This window comes from Lepisosteus platostomus, chromosome 1 (assembly GCF_059453375.1).
Source record: "Lepisosteus platostomus isolate fLepPlt1 chromosome 1, fLepPlt1.hap1, whole genome shotgun sequence".
NCBI lineage: Eukaryota > Metazoa > Chordata > Actinopteri > Semionotiformes > Lepisosteidae > Lepisosteus > Lepisosteus platostomus.
In genome coordinates, this window is record NC_142611.1 from 70,943,147 (window position 1) to 70,965,337 (window position 22,191).

Below are 22,191 nucleotides of genomic sequence, written 5' to 3' on the forward strand. Positions count from 1 at the left end.
AAAGGAATGAGTGGGAAACAATCAAGACAACAGATAGAAGCACTTGCATCTGAATGAGTTTCAAGCATGCTTGGGTACTCGTGTGATCTGTGTGACTCAGTTTTGGAATACTTCTGTCGCGTGGTGCACCGCGACCTCCAGGCACCCCGGAGTTTCTGAAAAAAAATTTTCTGCGATTTTCACTAAACCACTTTTCTTCAACTTGAATTGGGCTAAAAATCCATCCCTGAAAATAAATATTCTCTGAGTAGTGTGGAAATGCTGATCCTTACCCTACCTGGGGTGTCCACAGAACATTTCCGCGAACTCTAATTGAAGTTCTCTGGGCATGGGATTTTGACATGTTACCCAAACCAAAAGGAATGAGTGGGAAACAATCAAGACAACAGATAGAAGCACTTGCATTTGAATGAGTTTCATGCATGCTTGGGTACTCGTGTGATCTGTGTGACTCAGTTTTGGAATGCAACTGTCGCGTGGTGCACCGCGACCTCCAGGCACCCCGGAGTTTCTGAAAAAAATTTTTCTGCGATTTTCACGAAATCACTTTTCTTCAACTTGAATTGGGCTAAAAATCCATCCCTGAAAATAAAAATTCTCTGAGCAGTGTGGAAATGCTGATTCTTACCCTACCTGGGGTGTCCACTGAGTATTTCCACGAACTCTACTTGAAGTTCTCTGGGCATAGGATTTTGACATGTTACCCAAACCAAAAGGAATGAGTGGGAAACAATCAAGACAACAGATAGAAGCACTTGCATTTGATTGAGTTTCAAGCATGCTTGGGTACTCGTGTGATCTGTGTGACTCAATTTTGGAATACAACTGTCGCGTGGTGCACCGTGACCTCCAGGCACCCCGGAGTTTCTGAAAAAATTTTTTCTGCGATTTTCACGAAATCACTTTTCTTCAACTTGAATTGGGCTAAAAATCCATCCCTGAAAATAAAAATTCTCTGAGCAGTGTGGAAATGCTGATTCTTACCCTACCTGGGGTGTCCACTGAGTATTTCCACGAACTCTACTTGAAGTTCTCTGGGCATAGGATTTTGACATGTTACCCAAACCAAAAGGAATGAGTGGGAAACAATCAAGACAACAGATAGAAGCACTCGCATTTGATTGAGTTTCAAGCATGCTTGGGTACTCGTGTGATCTGTGTGACTCAATTTTGGAATACAACTGTCGCATGGTGCACCGTGACCTCCAGGCACCCCGGAGTTTCTGAAAAAAATTTTTCTGCGATTTTCACGAAATCACTTTTCTTCAACTTGAATTGGGCTAAAAATCCATCCCTGAAAATAAAAATTCTCTGAGTAGTGTGGAAATGCTGATCCTTACCCTACCTGGGGTGTCCACTGAGCATTTCCGCGAACTCTAGTTGAAGTTCTCTGGGCATGGGATTTTGACATGTTACCCAAACCAAAAGGAATGAGTGGGAAACAATCAAGACAACAGATAGAAGCACTTACATTTGAATGAGTTTCAAGCATGCTTGGGTACTCGTGTGATCTGTGTGACTCAGGTCTGGAATACAACTGTCGCGTGGTGCACCAAGACTTCCAGGCACTCCGGAGTTTCTGAAAAAAAATTTTCTGCGATTTTCACGAAATCACTTTTCTTCAACTTGAATTGGGCTAAAAATCCATCCCTGAAAATTAAAATTCTCTGAGCAGTGTGGAAATGCTGATTCCTACCCTACCTGGGGTGTCCACTGAGCATTTCTGTGAACTCTACTTGAAGTTCTCTGGGCATAGGATTTTGACATGTTACCGAAACCAAATGGAATGAGTGGGAAACAATCAAGACAACAGATAGAAGCACTTGCATTTGAATGAGTTTCAAGCATGCTTGGGTACTCGTGTGATCTGTGTGACTCAGTTTTGGAATGCAACTGTCGCGTGGTGCACCGCGACCTCCAGGCACCCCGGAGTTTCTGAAAAATTTTTTCTGCGATTTTCACGAAATCACTTTTCTTCAACTTGAATTGGGCTAAAAATCCATCCCTGAAAATAAAAATTCTCTGAGCAGTGTGGAAATGCTGATTCTTACCCTACCTGGGGTGTCCACTGAGTATTTCCACGAACTCTACTTGAAGTTCTCTGGGCATAGGATTTTGACATGTTACCCAAACCAAAAGGAATGAGTGGGAAACAATCAAGACAAAAGATAGAAGCACTTGCATTTGAATGAGTTTCAAGCATGCTTGGGTACTCGTGTGATCTGTGTGACTCAGTTTTGGAATACAACTGTCGCGTGGTGCACCGCGACCTCCAGGCCCCCCGGAGTTTCTAAAAAAAAATTGTCTGCGATTTTCACTAAACCACTTTTCTTCAACTTGAATTGGGCTAAAAATCCATCCCTGAAAATATAAATTCTCTGAGTAGTGTGGAAATGCTGATACTTACCCTACCTGGGGTGTCCACTGAGCATTTCCGCGAACTCTAGTTGAAGTTCTCTGGGCATGGGATTTTGACATGTTACCCAAACCAAAAGGAATGAGTGGGAAACAATCAAGACAACAGATAGAAGCACTTGCATTTGAATGAGTTTCATGCATGCTTGGGTACTCGTGTGATCTGTGTGACTCAGTTTTGGAATGCAACTGTCGCGTGGTGCACCGCGACCTCCAGGCACCCCGGAGTTTCTGAAAAAAATTTTTCTGCGATTTTCACGAAATCACTTTTCTTCAACTTGAATTGGGCTAAAAATCCATCCCTGAAAATAAAAATTCTCTGAGCAGTGTGGAAATGCTGATTCTTACCCTACCTGGGGTGTCCACTGAGTATTTCCACGAACTCTACTTGAAGTTCTCTGGGCATAGGATTTTGACATGTTACCCAAACCAAAAGGAATGAGTGGGAAACAATCAAGACAACAGATAGAAGCACTTGCATTTGATTGAGTTTCAAGCATGCTTGGGTACTCGTGTGATCTGTGTGACTCAATTTTGGAATACAACTGTCGCGTGGTGCACCGTGACCTCCAGGCACCCCGGAGTTTCTGAAAAAAATTTTTCTGCGATTTTCACGAAATCACTTTTCTTCAACTTGAATTGGGCTAAAAATCCATCCCTGAAAATAAAAATTCTCTGAGTAGTGTGGAAATGCTGATCCTTACCCTACCTGGGGTGTCCACTGAGCATTTCCGCGAACTCTAGTTGAAGTTCTCTGGGCATGGGATTTTGACATGTTACCCAAACCAAAAGGAATGAGTGGGAAACAATCAAGACAACAGATAGAAGCACTTACATTTGAATGAGTTTCAAGCATGCTTGGGTACTCGTGTGATCTGTGTGACTCAGGTCTGGAATACAACTGTCGCGTGGTGCACCGCGACCTCCAGGAAGCCCGGAGTTTCTGAAAAAAAATTTTCTGCGATTTTCACGAAATCACTTTTCTTCAACTTGAATTGGGCTAAAAATCCATCCCTGAAAATAAAAATTCTCTGAGCAGTGTGGAAATGCTGATCCTCACCCTACCTGGGGTGTCCACAGAGCATTTCCGCGAACTCTAGTTGATGTTCTCTGGGCATGGGATTTTGACATGTTACCCAAACCAAAAGGAATGAGTGGGAAACAATCAAGACAAAAGATAGAAGCACTTGCATTTGAATGAGTTTCAAGCATGCTTGGGTACTCGTGTGATCTGTGTGACTCAGTTTTGGAATGCAACTGTCGCGTGGTGCACCGCGACCTCCAGGCACCCCGGAGTTTCTGAAAAAAATTTTTCTGCGATTTTCACGAAATCACTTTTCTTCAACTTGAATTGGGCTAAAAATCCATCCCTGAAAATAAAAATTCTCTGAGCAGTGTGGAAATGCTGATTCTTACCCTACCTGGGGTGTCCACTGAGTATTTCCACGAACTCTACTTGAAGTTCTCTGGGCATAGGATTTTGACATGTTACCCAAACAAAAAGGAATGAGTGGGAAACAATCAAGACAAAAGATAGAAGCACTTGCATTTGAATGAGTTTCAAGCATGCTTGGGTACTCGTGTGATCTGTGTGACTCAGTTTTGGAATACAACTGTCGCGTGGTGCACCGCGACCTCCAGGCCCCCCGGAGTTTCTGAAAAAATATTGTCTGCGATTTTCACTAAACCACTTTTCTTCAACTTGAATTGGGCTAAAAATCCATCCCTGAAAATATAAATTCTCTGAGTAGTGTGGAAATGCTGATACTTACCCTACCTGGGGTGTCCACTGAGCATTTCCGCGAACTCTAGTTGAAGTTCTCTGGGCATGGGATTTTGACATGTTACCCAAACCAAAAGGAATGAGTGGGAAACAATCAAGACAACAGATAGAAGCACTTGCATCTGAATGAGTTTCAAGCATGCTTAGGTACTCGTGTGATCTGTGTGACTCAGTTTTGGAATACAACTGTCGCGTAGTGCACCGCGAACTCCAGGTACCCCGGAGTTTCTGAAAAAAAATTTTCTGCGATTTTCATGAAATCACTTTTCTTCAACTTGAATTGGGCTAAAAATCCATCCCTGAAAATAAAAATTCTCTGAGCAGTGTGGAAATGCTGATTCCTACCCTACCTGGGGTGTCCACTGAGCATTTCCGCGAACTCTACTTGAAGTTCTCTGGGCATAGGATTTTGACATGTTACCCAAACCAAAAGGAATGAGTGGGAAACAATCAAGACAACAGATAGAAGCACTTGCATTTGAATGAGTTTCAAGCATGCTTGGGTACTCGTGTGATCTGTGTGACTCAGTTTTGGAATACTTCTGTCGCGTGGTGCACCGCGACCTCCAGGCACCCCGGAGTTTCTGAAAAAAAATTTTCTGCGATTTTCACTAAACCACTTTTCTTCAACTTGAATTGGGCTAAAAATCCATCCCTGAAAATAAATATTCTCTGAGTAGTGTGGAAATGCTGATCCTTACCCTACCTGGGGTGTCCACAGAACATTTCAGCGAACTCTAGTTGAAGTTCTCTGGGCATGGGATTTTGACATGTTACCCAAACCAAAAGGAATGAGTGGGAAACAATCAAGACAACAGATAGAAGCACTTGCATTTGAATGAGTTTCATGCATGCTTGGGTACTCGTGTGATCTGTGTGACTCAGTTTTGGAATGCAACTGTCGCGTGGTGCACCGCGACCTCCAGGCACCCCGGAGTTTCTGAAAAAAATTTTTCTGCGATTTTCACGAAATCACTTTTCTTCAACTTGAATTGGGCTAAAAATCCATCCCTGAAAATAAAAATTCTCTGAGCAGTGTGGAAATGCTGATCCTTACCCTACCTGGGGTGTCCACTGAGCATTTCCGCGAACTCTAGTTGAAGTTCTCTGGGCATGGGATTTTGACATGTTACCCAAACCAAAAGGAATGAGTGGGAAACAATCAAGACAACAGATAGAAGCACTTACATTTGAATGAGTTTCAAGCATGCTTGGGTACTCGTGTGATCTGTGTGACTCAGGTCTGGAATACAACTGTCGCGTGGTGCACCAAGACTTCCAGGCACTCCGGAGTTTCTGAAAAAAAATTTTCTGCGATTTTCACGAAATCACTTTTCTTCAACTTGAATTGGGCTAAAAATCCATCCCTGAAAATAAAAATTCTCTGAGCAGTGTGGAAATGCTGATTCCTACCCTACCTGGGGTGTCCACTGAGCATTTCCGCGAACTCTACTTGAAGTTCTATGGGCATGGGATTTTGACATGTTACCCAAACCAAAAGGAATGAGTGGGAAACAATCAAGACAACAGATAGAAGCACTTGCATTTGAATGAGTTTCAAGCATGCTTGGGTACTCGTGTGATCTGTGTGACTCAGTTTTGGAATACTTCTGTCGCGTGGTGCACCGCGACCTCCAGGCACCCCGGAGGTTCTGAAAAAAAATTTTCTGCGATTTTCACTAAACCACTTTTCTTCAACTTGAATTGGGCTAAAAATCCATCCCTGAAAATAAATATTCTCTGAGTAGTGTGGAAATGCTGATCCTTACCCTACCTGGGGTGTCCACAGAACATTTCCGCGAACTCTAGTTGAAGTTCTCTGGGCATGGGATTTTGACATGTTACCCAAACCAAAAGGAATGAGTGGGAAACAATCAAGACAACAGATAAAAGCACTTGCATTTGAATAAGTTTCATGCATGCTTGGGTACTCGTGTGATCTGTGTGACTCAGTTTTGGAATACAACTGTCGCGTGGTGCACCGTGACCTCCAGGCACCCCGGAGTTTCTGAAAAAATTTTTTCTGCGATTTTCACGAAATCACTTTTCTTCAACTTGAATTGGGCTAAAAATCCATCCCTGAAAATAAAAATTCTCTGAGTAGTGTGGAAATGCTGATCCTTACCCTACCTGGGGTGTCCACTGAGCATTTCCGCGAACTCTAGTTGATGTTCTCTGGGCATGGGATTTTGACATGTTACCCAAACCAAAAGGAATGAGTGGGAAACAATCAAGACAAAAGATAGAAGCACTTGCATTTGAATGAGTTTCAAGCATGCTTGGGTACTCGTGTGATCTGTGTGACTCAGTTTTGGAATGCAACTGTCGCGTGGTGCACCGCGACCTCCAGGCACCCCGGAGTTTCTGAAAAATTTTTTCTGCGATTTTCACGAAATCACTTTTCTTCAACTTGAATTGGGCTAAAAATCCATCCCTGAAAATAAAAATTCTCTGAGCAGTGTGGAAATGCTGATTCTTACCCTACCTGGGGTGTCCACTGAGTATTTCCACGAACTCTACTTGAAGTTCTCTGGGCATAGGATTTTGACATGTTACCCAAACCAAAAGGAATGAGTGGGAAACAATCAAGACAAAAGATAGAAGCACTTGCATTTGAATGAGTTTCAAGCATGCTTGGGTACTCGTGTGATCTGTGTGACTCAGTTTTGGAATACAACTGTCGCGTGGTGCACCGCGACCTCCAGGCCCCCCGGAGTTTCTAAAAAAAAATTGTCTGCGATTTTCACTAAACCACTTTTCTTCAACTTGAATTGGGCTAAAAATCCATCCCTGAAAATATAAATTCTCTGAGTAGTGTGGAAATGCTGATACTTACCCTACCTGGGGTGTCCACTGAGCATTTCCGCGAACTCTAGTTGAAGTTCTCTGGGCATGGGATTTTGACATGTTACCCAAACCAAAAGGAATGAGTGGGAAACAATCAAGACAACAGATAGAAGCACTTGCATTTGAATGAGTTTCATGCATGCTTGGGTACTCGTGTGATCTGTGTGACTCAGTTTTGGAATGCAACTGTCGCGTGGTGCACCGCGACCTCCAGGCACCCCGGAGTTTCTGAAAAAAATTTTTCTGCGATTTTCACGAAATCACTTTTCTTCAACTTGAATTGGGCTAAAAATCCATCCCTGAAAATAAAAATTCTCTGAGCAGTGTGGAAATGCTGATTCTTACCCTACCTGGGGTGTCCACTGAGTATTTCCACGAACTCTACTTGAAGTTCTCTGGGCATAGGATTTTGACATGTTACCCAAACCAAAAGGAATGAGTGGGAAACAATCAAGACAACAGATAGAAGCACTTGCATTTGATTGAGTTTCAAGCATGCTTGGGTACTCGTGTGATCTGTGTGACTCAATTTTGGAATACAACTGTCGCGTGGTGCACCGTGACCTCCAGGCACCCCGGAGTTTCTGAAAAAAATTTTTCTGCGATTTTCACGAAATCACTTTTCTTCAACTTGAATTGGGCTAAAAATCCATCCCTGAAAATAAAAATTCTCTGAGTAGTGTGGAAATGCTGATCCTTACCCTACCTGGGGTGTCCACTGAGCATTTCCGCGAACTCTAGTTGAAGTTCTCTGGGCATGGGATTTTGACATGTTACCCAAACCAAAAGGAATGAGTGGGAAACAATCAAGACAACAGATAGAAGCACTTACATTTGAATGAGTTTCAAGCATGCTTGGGTACTCGTGTGATCTGTGTGACTCAGGTCTGGAATACAACTGTCGCGTGGTGCACCAAGACTTCCAGGCACTCCGGAGTTTCTGAAAAAAAATTTTCTGCGATTTTCACGAAATCACTTTTCTTCAACTTGAATTGGGCTAAAAATCCATCCCTGAAAATAAAAATTCTCTGAGCAGTGTGGAAATGCTGATTCCTACCCTACCTGGGGTGTCCACTGAGCATTTCCGCGAACTCTACTTGAAGTTCTATGGGCATAGGATTTTGACATGTTACCCAAACCAAAAGGAATGAGTGGGAAACAATCAAGACAACAGATAGAAGCACTTGCATTTGAATGAGTTTCAAGCATGCTTGGGTACTCGTGTGATCTGTGTGACTCAGTTTTGGAATACTTCTGTCGCGTGGTGCACCGCGACCTCCAGGCACCCCGGAGTTTCTGAAAAAAAATTTTCTGCGATTTTCACTAAACCACTTTTCTTCAACTTGAATTGGGCTAAAAATCCATCCCTGAAAATAAATATTCTCTGAGTAGTGTGGAAATGCTGATCCTTACCCTACCTGGGGTGTCCACAGAACATTTCCGCGAACTCTAGTTGAAGTTCTCTGGGCATGGGATTTTGACATGTTACCCAAACCAAAAGGAATGAGTGGGAAACAATCAAGACAACAGATAGAAGCACTTGCATTTGAATGAGTTTCATGTATGCTTGGGTACTCGTGTGATCTGTGTGACTCAGTTTTGGAATACAACTGTCGCGTGGTGCACCGTGACCTCCAGGCACCCCGGAGTTTCTGAAAAAAATTTTTCTGCGATTTTCACGAAATCACTTTTCTTCAACTTGAATTGGGCTAAAAATCCATCCCTGAAAATAAAAATTCTCTGAGTAGTGTGGAAATGCTGATCCTTACCCTACCTGGGGTGTCCACTGAGCATTTCCGCGAACTCTAGTTGATGTTCTCTGGGCATGGGATTTTGACATGTTACCCAAACCAAAAGGAATGAGTGGGAAACAATCAAGACAAAAGATAGAAGCACTTGCATTTGAATGAGTTTCAAGCATGCTTGGGTACTCGTGTGATCTGTGTGACTCAGTTTTGGAATGCAACTGTCGCGTGGAGCACCGCGACCTCCAGGCACCCCGGAGTTTCTGAAAAAAAATTTTCTGCGATTTTCACGAAATCACTTTTCTTCAACTTGAATTGGGCTAAAAATCCATCCCTGAAAATAAAAATTCTCTGAGCAGTGTGGAAATGCTGAATCTTACCCTACCTGGGGTGTCCACTGAGCATTTCCGCGAACTCTAGTTGAAGTTCTCTGGGCATGGGATTTTGACATGTTACCCAAACCAAAAGGAATGAGTGGGAAACAATCAAGACAACAGATAGAAGCACTTGCATTTGAATGAGTTTCATGCATGCTTGGGTACTCGTGTGATCTGTGTGACTCAGTTTTGGAATACAACTGTCGCGTGGTGCACCGTGACCTCCAGGCACCCCGGAGTTTCTGAAAAAAATTTTTCTGCGATTTTCACGAAATCACTTTTCTTCAACTTGAATTGGGCTAAAAATCCATCCCTGAAAATAAAAATTCTCTGAGTAGTGTGGAAATGCTGATCCTTACCCTACCTGGGGTGTCCACTGAGCATTTCCGCGAACTCTAGTTGAAGTTCTCTGGGCATGGGATTTTGACATGTTACCCAAACCAAAAGGAATGAGTGGGAAACAATCAAGACAAAAGATAGAAGCACTTGCATTTGAATGAGTTTCAAGCATGCTTGGGTACTCGTGTGATCTGTGTGACTCAGGTCTGGAATACAACTGTCGCGTGGTGCACCAAGACTTCCAGGCACTCCGGAGTTTCTGAAAAAAAATTTTCTGCGATTTTCACAAAATCACTTTTCTTCAACTTGAATTGGGCTAAAAATCCATCCCTGAAAATAAAAATTCTCTGAGCAGTGTGGAAATGCTGATTCCTACCCTACCTGGGGTGTCCACTGAGCATTTCCGCGAACTCTACTTGAAGTTCTATGGGCATAGGATTTTGACATGTTACCCAAACCAAAAGGAATGAGTGGGAAACAATCAAGACAACAGATAGAAGCACTTGCATTTGAATGAGTTTCAAGCATGCTTGGGTACTCGTGTGATCTGTGTGACTCAGTTTTGGAATACTTCTGTCGCGTGGTGCACCGCGACCTCCAGGCACCCCGGAGTTTCTGAAAAAAAAATTTCTGCGATTTTCACTAAACCACTTTTCTTCAACTTGAATTGGGCTAAAAATCCATCCCTGAAAATAAATATTCTCTGAGTAGTGTGGAAATGCTGATCCTTACCCTACCTGGGGTGTCCACAGAACATTTCCGCGAACTCTAGTTGAAGTTCTCTGGGCATGGGATTTTGACATGTTACCCAAACCAAAAGGAATGAGTGGGAAACAATCAAGACAACAGATAGAAGCACTTGCATTTGAATGAGTTTCATGCATGCTTGGGTACTCGTGTGATCTGTGTGACTCAGTTTTGGAATACAACTGTCGCGTGGTGCACCGTGACCTCCAGGCACCCCGGAGTTTCTGAAAAAAATTTTTCTGCGATTTTCACGAAATCACTTTTCTTCAACTTGAATTGGGCTAAAAATCCATCCCTGAAAATAAAAATTCTCTGAGTAGTGTGGAAATGCTGATCCTTACCCTACCTGGGGTGTCCACAGAACATTTCCGCGAACTCTAGTTGAAGTTCTCTGGGCATGGGATTTTGACATGTTACCCAAACCAAAAGGAATGAGTGGGAAACAATCAAGACAACAGATAGAAGCACTTGCATTTGAATGAGTTTCATGCATGCTTGGGTACTCGTGTGATCTGTGTGACTCAGTTTTGGAATGCAACTGTCGCGTGGTGCACCGCGACCTCCAGGCACCCCGGAGTTTCTGAAAAAAATTTTTCTGCGATTTTCACGAAATCACTTTTCTTCAACTTGAATTGGGCTAAAAATCCATCCCTGAAAATAAAAATTCTCTGAGCAGTGTGGAAATGCTGATTCTTACCCTACCTGGGGTGTCCACTGAGTATTTCCACGAACTCTACTTGAAGTTCTCTGGGCATAGGATTTTGACATGTTACCCAAACCAAAAGGAATGAGTGGGAAACAATCAAGACAACAGATAGAAGCACTTGCATTTGATTGAGTTTCAAGCATGCTTGGGTACTCGTGTGATCTGTGTGACTCAATTTTGGAATACAACTGTCGCGTGGTGCACCGTGACCTCCAGGCACCCCGGAGTTTCTGAAAAAAATTTTTCTGCGATTTTCACGAAATCACTTTTCTTCAACTTGAATTGGGCTAAAAATCCATCCCTGAAAATAAAAATTCTCTGAGTAGTGTGGAAATGCTGATCCTTACCCTACCTGGGGTGTCCACTGAGCATTTCCGCGAACTCTAGTTGATGTTCTCTGGGCATGGGATTTTGACATGTTACCCAAACCAAAAGGAATGAGTGGGAAACAATCAAGACAAAAGATAGAAGCACTTGCATTTGAATGAGTTTCAAGCATGCTTGGGTACTCGTGTGATCTGTGTGACTCAGTTTTGGAATGCAACTGTCGCGTGGTGCACCGCGACCTCCAGGCACCCCGGAGTTTCTGAAAAATTTTTTCTGCGATTTTCACGAAATCACTTTTCTTCAACTTGAATTGGGCTAAAAATCCATCCCTGAAAATAAAAATTCTCTGAGCAGTGTGGAAATGCTGATTCTTACCCTACCTGGGGTGTCCACTGAGTATTTCCACGAACTCTACTTGAAGTTCTCTGGGCATAGGATTTTGACATGTTACCCAAACCAAAAGGAATGAGTGGGAAACAATCAAGACAAAAGATAGAAGCACTTGCATTTGAATGAGTTTCAAGCATGCTTGGGTACTCGTGTGATCTGTGTGACTCAGTTTTGGAATACAACTGTCGCGTGGTGCACCGCGACCTCCAGGCCCCCCGGAGTTTCTAAAAAAAAATTGTCTGCGATTTTCACTAAACCACTTTTCTTCAACTTGAATTGGGCTAAAAATCCATCCCTGAAAATATAAATTCTCTGAGTAGTGTGGAAATGCTGATACTTACCCTACCTGGGGTGTCCACTGAGCATTTCCGCGAACTCTAGTTGAAGTTCTCTGGGCATGGGATTTTGACATGTTACCCAAACCAAAAGGAATGAGTGGGAAACAATCAAGACAACAGATAGAAGCACTTGCATCTGAATGAGTTTCAAGCATGCTTGGGTACTCGTGTGATCTGTGTGACTCAGTTTTGGAATACTTCTGTCGCGTGGTGCACCGCGACCTCCAGGCACCCCGGAGTTTCTGAAAAAAAATTTTCTGCGATTTTCACTAAACCACTTTTCTTCAACTTGAATTGTTCTAAAAATCCATCCCTGAAAATAAATATTCTCTGAGTAGTGTGGAAATGCTGATCCTTACCCTACCTGGGGTGTCCACAGAACATTTCCGCGAACTCTAATTGAAGTTCTCTGGGCATGGGATTTTGACATGTTACCCAAACCAAAAGGAATGAGTGGGAAACAATCAAGACAACAGATAGAAGCACTTGCATTTGAATGAGTTTCATGCATGCTTGGGTACTCGTGTGATCTGTGTGACTCAGTTTTGGAATGCAACTGTCGCGTGGTGCACCGCGACCTCCAGGCACCCCGGAGTTTCTGAAAAAAATTTTTCTGCGATTTTCACGAAATCACTTTTCTTCAACTTGAATTGGGCTAAAAATCCATCCCTGAAAATAAAAATTCTCTGAGCAGTGTGGAAATGCTGATTCTTACCCTACCTGGGGTGTCCACTGAGTATTTCCACGAACTCTACTTGAAGTTCTCTGGGCATAGGATTTTGACATGTTACCCAAACCAAAAGGAATGAGTGGGAAACAATCAAGACAACAGATAGAAGCACTTGCATTTGATTGAGTTTCAAGCATGCTTGGGTACTCGTGTGATCTGTGTGACTCAATTTTGGAATACAACTGTCGCGTGGTGCACCGTGACCTCCAGGCACCCCGGAGTTTCTGAAAAAAATTTTTCTGCGATTTTCACGAAATCACTTTTCTTCAACTTGAATTGGGCTAAAAATCCATCCCTGAAAATAAAAATTCTCTGAGTAGTGTGGAAATGCTGATCCTTACCCTACCTGGGGTGTCCACTGAGCATTTCCGCGAACTCTAGTTGAAGTTCTCTGGGCATGGGATTTTGACATGTTACCCAAACCAAAAGGAATGAGTGGGAAACAATCAAGACAACAGATAGAAGCACTTACATTTGAATGAGTTTCAAGCATGCTTGGGTACTCGTGTGATCTGTGTGACTCAGGTCTGGAATACAACTGTCGCGTGGTGCACCAAGACTTCCAGGCACTCCGGAGTTTCTGAAAAAAAATTTTCTGCGATTTTCACGAAATCACTTTTCTTCAACTTGAATTGGGCTAAAAATCCATCCCTGAAAATAAAAATTCTCTGAGCAGTGTGGAAATGCTGATTCCTACCCTACCTGGGGTGTCCACTGAGCATTTCCGCGAACTCTACTTGAAGTTCTATGGGCATAGGATTTTGACATGTTACCCAAACCAAAAGGAATGAGTGGGAAACAATCAAGACAACAGATAGAAGCACTTGCATTTGAATGAGTTTCAAGCATGCTTGGGTACTCGTGTGATCTGTGTGACTCAGTTTTGGAATACTTCTGTCGCGTGGTGCACCGCGACCTCCAGGCACCCCGGAGTTTCTGAAAAAAAATTTTCTGCGATTTTCACTAAACCACTTTTCTTCAACTTGAATTGGGCTAAAAATCCATCCCTGAAAATAAATATTCTCTGAGTAGTGTGGAAATGCTGATCCTTACCCTACCTGGGGTGTCCACAGAACATTTCCGCGAACTCTAGTTGAAGTTCTCTGGGCATGGGATTTTGACATGTTACCCAAACCAAAAGGAATGAGTGGGAAACAATCAAGACAACAGATAGAAGCACTTGCATTTGAATGAGTTTCATGCATGCTTGGGTACTCGTGTGATCTGTGTGACTCAGTTTTGGAATACAACTGTCGCGTGGTGCACCGTGACCTCCAGGCACCCCGGAGTTTCTGAAAAAAATTTTTCTGCGATTTTCACGAAATCACTTTTCTTCAACTTGAATTGGGCTAAAAATCCATCCCTGAAAATAAAAATTCTCTGAGTAGTGTGGAAATGCTGATCCTTACCCTACCTGGGGTGTCCACTGAGCATTTCCGCAAACTCTAGTTGATGTTCTCTGGGCATGGGATTTTGACATGTTACCCAAACCAAAAGGAATGAGTGGGAAACAATCAAGACAAAAGATAGAAGCACTTGCATTTGAATGAGTTTCAAGCATGCTTGGGTACTCGTGTGATCTGTGTGACTCAGTTTTGGAATGCAACTGTCGCGTGGAGCACCGCGACCTCCAGGCACCCCGGAGTTTCTGAAAAAAAATTTTCTGCGATTTTCACGAAATCACTTTTCTTCAACTTGAATTGGGCTAAAAATCCATCCCTGAAAATAAAAATTCTCTGAGCAGTGTGGAAATGCTGAATCTTACCCTACCTGGGGTGTCCACTGAGCATTTCCGCGAACTCTAGTTGAAGTTCTCTGGGCATGGGATTTTGACATGTTACCCAAACCAAAAGGAATGAGTGGGAAACAATCAAGACAACAGATAGAAGCACTTGCATTTGAATGAGTTTCATGCATGCTTGGGTACTCGTGTGATCTGTGTGACTCAGTTTTGGAATACAACTGTCGCGTGGTGCACCGTGACCTCCAGGCACCCCGGAGTTTCTGAAAAAAATTTTTCTGCGATTTTCACGAAATCACTTTTCTTCAACTTGAATTGGGCTAAAAATCCATCCCTGAAAATAAAAATTCTCTGAGTAGTGTGGAAATGCTGATCCTTACCCTACCTGGGGTGTCCACTGAGCATTTCCGCGAACTCTAGTTGAAGTTCTCTGGGCATGGGATTTTGACATGTTACCCAAACCAAAAGGAATGAGTGGGAAACAATCAAGACAAAAGATAGAAGCACTTGCATTTGAATGAGTTTCAAGCATGCTTGGGTACTCGTGTGATCTGTGTGACTCAGGTCTGGAATACAACTGTCGCGTGGTGCACCAAGACTTCCAGGCACTCCGGAGTTTCTGAAAAAAAATTTTCTGCGATTTTCACAAAATCACTTTTCTTCAACTTGAATTGGGCTAAAAATCCATCCCTGAAAATAAAAATTCTCTGAGCAGTGTGGAAATGCTGATTCCTACCCTACCTGGGGTGTCCACTGAGCATTTCCGCGAACTCTACTTGAAGTTCTATGGGCATAGGATTTTGACATGTTACCCAAACCAAAAGGAATGAGTGGGAAACAATCAAGACAACAGATAGAAGCACTTGCATTTGAATGAGTTTCAAGCATGCTTGGGTACTCGTGTGATCTGTGTGACTCAGTTTTGGAATACTTCTGTCGCGTGGTGCACCGCGACCTCCAGGCACCCCGGAGTTTCTGAAAAAAAATTTTCTGCGATTTTCACTAAACCACTTTTCTTCAACTTGAATTGGGCTAAAAATCCATCCCTGAAAATAAATATTCTCTGAGTAGTGTGGAAATGCTGATCCTTACCCTACCTGGGGTGTCCACAGAACATTTCCGCGAACTCTAGTTGAAGTTCTCTGGGCATGGGATTTTGACATGTTACCCAAACCAAAAGGAATGAGTGGGAAACAATCAAGACAACAGATAGAAGCACTTGCATTTGAATGAGTTTCATGCATGCTTGGGTACTCGTGTGATCTGTGTGACTCAGTTTTGGAATACAACTGTCGCGTGGTGCACCGTGACCTCCAGGCACCCCGGAGTTTCTGAAAAAATTTTTTCTGCGATTTTCACGAAATCACTTTTCTTCAACTTGAATTGGGCTAAAAATCCATCCCTGAAAATAAAAATTCTCTGAGTAGTGTGGAAATGCTGATCCTTACCCTACCTGGGGTGTCCACAGAACATTTCCGCGAACTCTAGTTGAAGTTCTCTGGGCATGGGATTTTGACATGTTACCCAAACCAAAAGGAATGAGTGGGAAACAATCAAGACAACAGATAGAAGCACTTGCATTTGAATGAGTTTCATGCATGCTTGGGTACTCGTGTGATCTGTGTGACTCAGTTTTGGAATGCAACTGTCGCGTGGTGCACCGCGACCTCCAGGCACCCCGGAGTTTCTGAAAAAAATTTTTCTGCGATTTTCACGAAATCACTTTTCTTCAACTTGAATTGGGCTAAAAATCCATCCCTGAAAATAAAAATTCTCTGAGCAGTGTGGAAATGCTGATTCTTACCCTACCTGGGGTGTCCACTGAGTATTTCCACGAACTCTACTTGAAGTTCTCTGGGCATAGGATTTTGACATGTTACCCAAACCAAAAGGAATGAGTGGGAAACAATCAAGACAACAGATAGAAGCACTTGCATTTGATTGAGTTTCAAGCATGCTTGGGTACTCGTGTGATCTGTGTGACTCAATTTTGGAATACAACTGTCGCGTGGTGCACCGTGACCTCCAGGCACCCCGGAGTTTCTGAAAAAAATTTTTCTGCGATTTTCACGAAATCACTTTTCTTCAACTTGAATTGGGCTAAAAATCCATCCCTGAAAATAAAAATTCTCTGAGTAGTGTGGAAATGCTGATCCTTACCCTACCTGGGGTGTCCACTGAGCATTTCCGCGAACTCTAGTTGAAGTTCTCTGGGCATGGGATTTTGACATGTTACCCAAACCAAAAGGAATGAGTGGGAAACAATCAAGACAACAGATAGAAGCACTTACATTTGAATGAGTTTCAAGCATGCTTGGGTACTCGTGTGATCTGTGTGACTCAGGTCTGGAATACAACTGTCGCGTGGTGCACCAAGACTTCCAGGCACTCCGGAGTTTCTGAAAAAAAATTTTCTGCGATTTTCACAAAATCACTTTTCTTCAACTTGAATTGGGCTAAAAATCCATCCCTGAAAATAAAAATTCTCTGAGCAGTGTGGAAATGCTGATTCCTACCCTACCTGGGGTGTCCACTGAGCATTTCCGCGAACTCTACTTGAAGTTCTATGGGCATAGGATTTTGACATGTTACCCAAACCAAAAGGAATGAGTGGGAAACAATCAAGACAACAGATAGAAGCACTTGCATTTGAATGAGTTTCAAGCATGCTTGGGTACTCGTGTGATCTGTGTGACTCAGTTTTGGAATACTTCTGTCGCGTGGTGCACCGCGACCTCCAGGCACCCCGGAGTTTCTGAAAAAAAATTTTCTGCGATTTTCACTAAACCACTTTTCTTCAACTTGAATTGGGCTAAAAATCCATCCCTGAAAATAAATATTCTCTGAGTAGTGTGGAAATGCTGATCCTTACCCTACCTGGGGTGTCCACAGAACATTTCCGCGAACTCTAGTTGAAGTTCTCTGGGCATGGGATTTTGACATGTTACCCAAACCAAAAGGAATGAGTGGGAAACAATCAAGACAACAGATAGAAGCACTTGCATTTGAATGAGTTTCATGCATGCTTGGGTACTCGTGTGATCTGTGTGACTCAGTTTTGGAATACAACTGTCGCGTGGTGCACCGTGACCTCCAGGCACCCCGGAGTTTCTGAAAAAAATTTTTCTGCGATTTTCACGAAATCACTTTTCTTCAACTTGAATTGGGCTAAAAATCCATCCCTGAAAATAAAAATTCTCTGAGTAGTGTGGAAATGCTGATCCTTACCCTACCTGGGGTGTCCACTGAGCATTTCCGCGAACTCTAGTTGATGTTCTCTGGGCATGGGATTTTGACATGTTACCCAAACCAAAAGGAATGAGTGGGAAACAATCAAGACAAAAGATAGAAGCACTTGCATTTGAATGAGTTTCAAGCATGCTTGGGTACTCGTGTGATCTGTGTGACTCAGTTTTGGAATGCAACTGTCGCGTGGTGCACCGCGACCTCCAGGCACCCCGGAGTTTCTGAAAAATTTTTTCTGCGATTTTCACGAAATCACTTTTCTTCAACTTGAATTGGGCTAAAAATCCATCCCTGAAAATAAAAATTCTCTGAGCAGTGTGGAAATGCTGATTCTTACCCTACCTGGGGTGTCCACTGAGTATTTCCACGAACTCTACTTGAAGTTCTCTGGGCATAGGATTTTGACATGTTACCCAAACCAAAAGGAATGAGTGGGAAACAATCAAGACAAAAGATAGAAGCACTTGCATTTGAATGAGTTTCAAGCATGCTTGGGTACTCGTGTGATCTGTGTGACTCAGTTTTGGAATACAACTGTCGCGTGGTGCACCGCGACCTCCAGGCCCCCCGGAGTTTCTAAAAAAAAATTGTCTGCGATTTTCACTAAACCACTTTTCTTCAACTTGAATTGGGCTAAAAATCCATCCCTGAAAATATAAATTCTCTGAGTAGTGTGGAAATGCTGATACTTACCCTACCTGGGGTGTCCACTGAGCATTTCCGCGAACTCTAGTTGAAGTTCTCTGTTCATGGGATTTTGACATGTTACCCAAACCAAAAGGAATGAGTGGGAAACAATCAAGACAACAGATAGAAGCACTTGCATCTGAATGAGTTTCAAGCATGCTTGGGTACTCGTGTGATCTGTGTGACTCAGTTTTGGAATACTTCTGTCGCGTGGTGCACCGCGACCTCCAGGCACCCCGGAGTTTCTGAAAAAAAATTTTCTGCGATTTTCACTAAACCACTTTTCTTCAACTTGAATTGGGCTAAAAATCCATCCCTGAAAATAAATATTCTCTGAGTAGTGTGGAAATGCTGATCCTTACCCTACCTGGGGTGTCCACAGAACATTTCCGCGAACTCTAGTTGAAGTTCTCTGGGCATGGGATTTTGACATGTTACCCAAACCAAAAGGAATGAGTGGGAAACAATCAAGACAACAGATAGAAGCACTTGCATTTGAATGAGTTTCATGCATGCTTGGGTACTCGTGTGATCTGTGTGACTCAGTTTTGGAATGCAACTGTCGCGTGGTGCACCGCGACCTCCAGGCACCCCGGAGTTTCTGAAAAAAATTTTTCTGCGATTTTCACGAAATCACTTTTCTTCAACTTGAATTGGGCTAAAAATCCATCCCTGAAAATAAAAATTCTCTGAGCAGTGTGGAAATGCTGATTCTTACCCTACCTGGGGTGTCCACTGAGTATTTCCACGAACTCTACTTGAAGTTCTCTGGGCATAGGATTTTGACATGTTACCCAAACCAAAAGGAATGAGTGGGAAACAATCAAGACAACAGATAGAAGCACTTGCATTTGATTGAGTTTCAAGCATGCTTGGGTACTCGTGTGATCTGTGTGACTCAATTTTGGAATACAACTGTCGCGTGGTGCACCGTGACCTCCAGGCACCCCGGAGTTTCTGAAAAAAATTTTTCTGCGATTTTCACGAAATCACTTTTCTTCAACTTGAATTGGGCTAAAAATCCATCCCTGAAAATAAAAATTCTCTGAGTAGTGTGGAAATGCTGATCCTTACCCTACCTGGGGTGTCCACTGAGCATTTCCGCGAACTCTAGTTGAAGTTCTCTGGGCATGGGATTTTGACATGTTACCCAAACCAAAAGGAATGAGTGGGAAACAATCAAGATAACAGATAGAAGCACTTATATTTGAATGAGTTTCAAGCATGCTTGGGTACTCGTGTGATCTGTGTGACTCAGGTCTGGAATACAACTGTCGCGTGGTGCACCAAGACTTCCAGGCACTCCGGAGTATCTGAAAAAAAATTTTCTGCGATTTTCACGAAATCACTTTTCTTCTACTTGAATTGGGCTAAAAATCCATCCCTGAAAATAAAAATTCTCTGAGCAGTGTGGAAATGCTGATTCCTACCCTACCTGGGGTGTCCACTGAGCATTTCCGCGAACTCTACTTGAAGTTCTATGGGCATAGGATTTTGACATGTTACCCAAACCAAAAGGAATGAGTGGGAAACAATCAAGACAACAGATAGAAGCACTTGCATTTGAATGAGTTTCAAGCATGCTTGGGTACTCGTGTGATCTGTGTGACTCAGTTTTGGAATACTTCTGTCGCGTGGTGCACCGCGACCTCCAGGCACCCCGGAGTTTCTGAAAAAAAATTTTCTGCGATTTTCACTAAACCACTTTTCTTCAACTTGAATTGGGCTAAAAATCCATCCCTGAAAATAAATATTCTCTGAGTAGTGTGGAAATGCTGATCCTTACCCTACCTGGGGTGTCCACAGAACATTTCCGCGAACTCTAGTTGAAGTTCTCTGGGCATGGGATTTTGACATGTTACCCAAACCAAAAGGAATGAGTGGGAAACAATCAAGACAACAGATAGAAGCACTTGCATTTGAATGAGTTTCATGCATGCTTGGGTACTCGTGTGATCTGTGTGACTCAGTTTTGGAATACAACTGTCGCGTGGTGCACCGTGACCTCCAGGCACCCCGGAGTTTCTGAAAAAAATTTTTCTGCGATTTTCACGAAATCACTTTTCTTCAACTTGAATTGGGCTAAAAATCCATCCCTGAAAATAAAAATTCTCTGAGTAGTGTGGAAATGCTGATCCTTACCCTACCTGGGGTGTCCACTGAGCATTTCCGCGAACTCTAGTTGATGTTCTCTGGGCATGGGATTTTGACATGTTACCCAAACCAAAAGGAATGAGTGGGAAACAATCAAGACAAAAGATAGAAGCACTTGCATTTGAATGAGTTTCAAGCATGCTTGGGTACTCGTGTGATCTGTGTGACTCAGTTTTGGAATGCAACTGTCGCGTGGAGCACCGCGACCTCCAGGCACCCCGGAGTTTCTGAAAAAATATTTTCTGCGATTTTCACGAAATCACTTTTCTTCAACTTGAATTGGGCTAAAAATCCATCCCTGAAAATAAAAATTCTCTGAGCAGTGTGGAAATGCTGATTCTTACCCTACCTGGGGTGTCCACTGAGCATTTCCGCGAACTCTACTTGAAGTTCTCTGGGCATGGGATTTTGACATGTTACCCAAACCAAAAGGAATGAGTGGGAAACAATCAAGACAACAGATAGAAGCACTTGCATTTGAATGAGTTTCAAGCATGCTTGGGTACTCGTGTGATCTGTGTGACTCAGTTTTGGAATACAACTGTCGCGTGGTGCACCGCGACCTCCAGGTACCCCGCAGTTTCTGAAAAAAAATATTCTGCGATTTTCACTAAACCACTTTTCTTCAACTTGAATTGGGCTAAAAATCCATCCCTGAAAATAAAAATTCTCTGAGTAGTGTGGAAATGCTGATCCTTACCCTACCTGGGGTGTCCACTGAGCATTTCCGCGAACTCTAGTTGAAGTTCTCTGGGCATGGGATTTTGACATGTTACCCAAACCAAAAGGAATGAGTGGGAAACAATCAAGACAACAGAAAGACGCACTTACATTTGAATGAGTTTCAAGCATGCTTGGGTACTCGTGTGATCTGTGTGACTCAGGTCTGGAATACAACTGTCGCGTGGTGCACCAAGACTTCCAGGCACTCCGGAGTTTCTGAAAAAAAATTTTCTGCGATTTTCACGAAATCACTTTTCTTCAACTTGAATTGGGCTAAAAATCCATCCCTGAAAATAAAAATTCTCTGAGCAGTGTGGAAATGCTGATTCCTACCCTACCTGGGGTGTCCACTGAGCATTTCTGCGAACTCTACTTGAAGTTCTCTGGGCATAGGATTTTGACATGTTACCGAAACCAAATGGAATGAGTGGGAAACAATCAAGACAACAGATAGAAGCACTTGCATTTGAATGAGTTTCAAGCATGCTTGGGTACTCGTGTGATCTGTGTGACTCAGTTTTGGAATACAACTGTCGCGTGGTGCACCGCGACCTCCAGGCAGCCCGGAGTTTTTTAAAAAAAATTTTCTGCGATTTTCACGAAATCACTTTTCTTCAACTTGAATTGGGCTAAAAATCCATCCCTGAAAATAAAAATTCTCTGAGCAGTGTGGAAATAATGATCCTCATCCTACCTGGGGTGTCCACAGAGCATTTCCGCGAACTCTAGTTGATGTTCTCTGGGCATGGGATTTTGACATGTTACCCAAACCAAAAGGAATGAGTGGGAAACAATCAAGACAACAGATAGAAGCACTTGCATTTAAATGAGTTTCAAGCATGTTTGGGTACTCGTGTGATCTGAGTGAGTCAGTTCTGGAATACAACTGTCGCGTG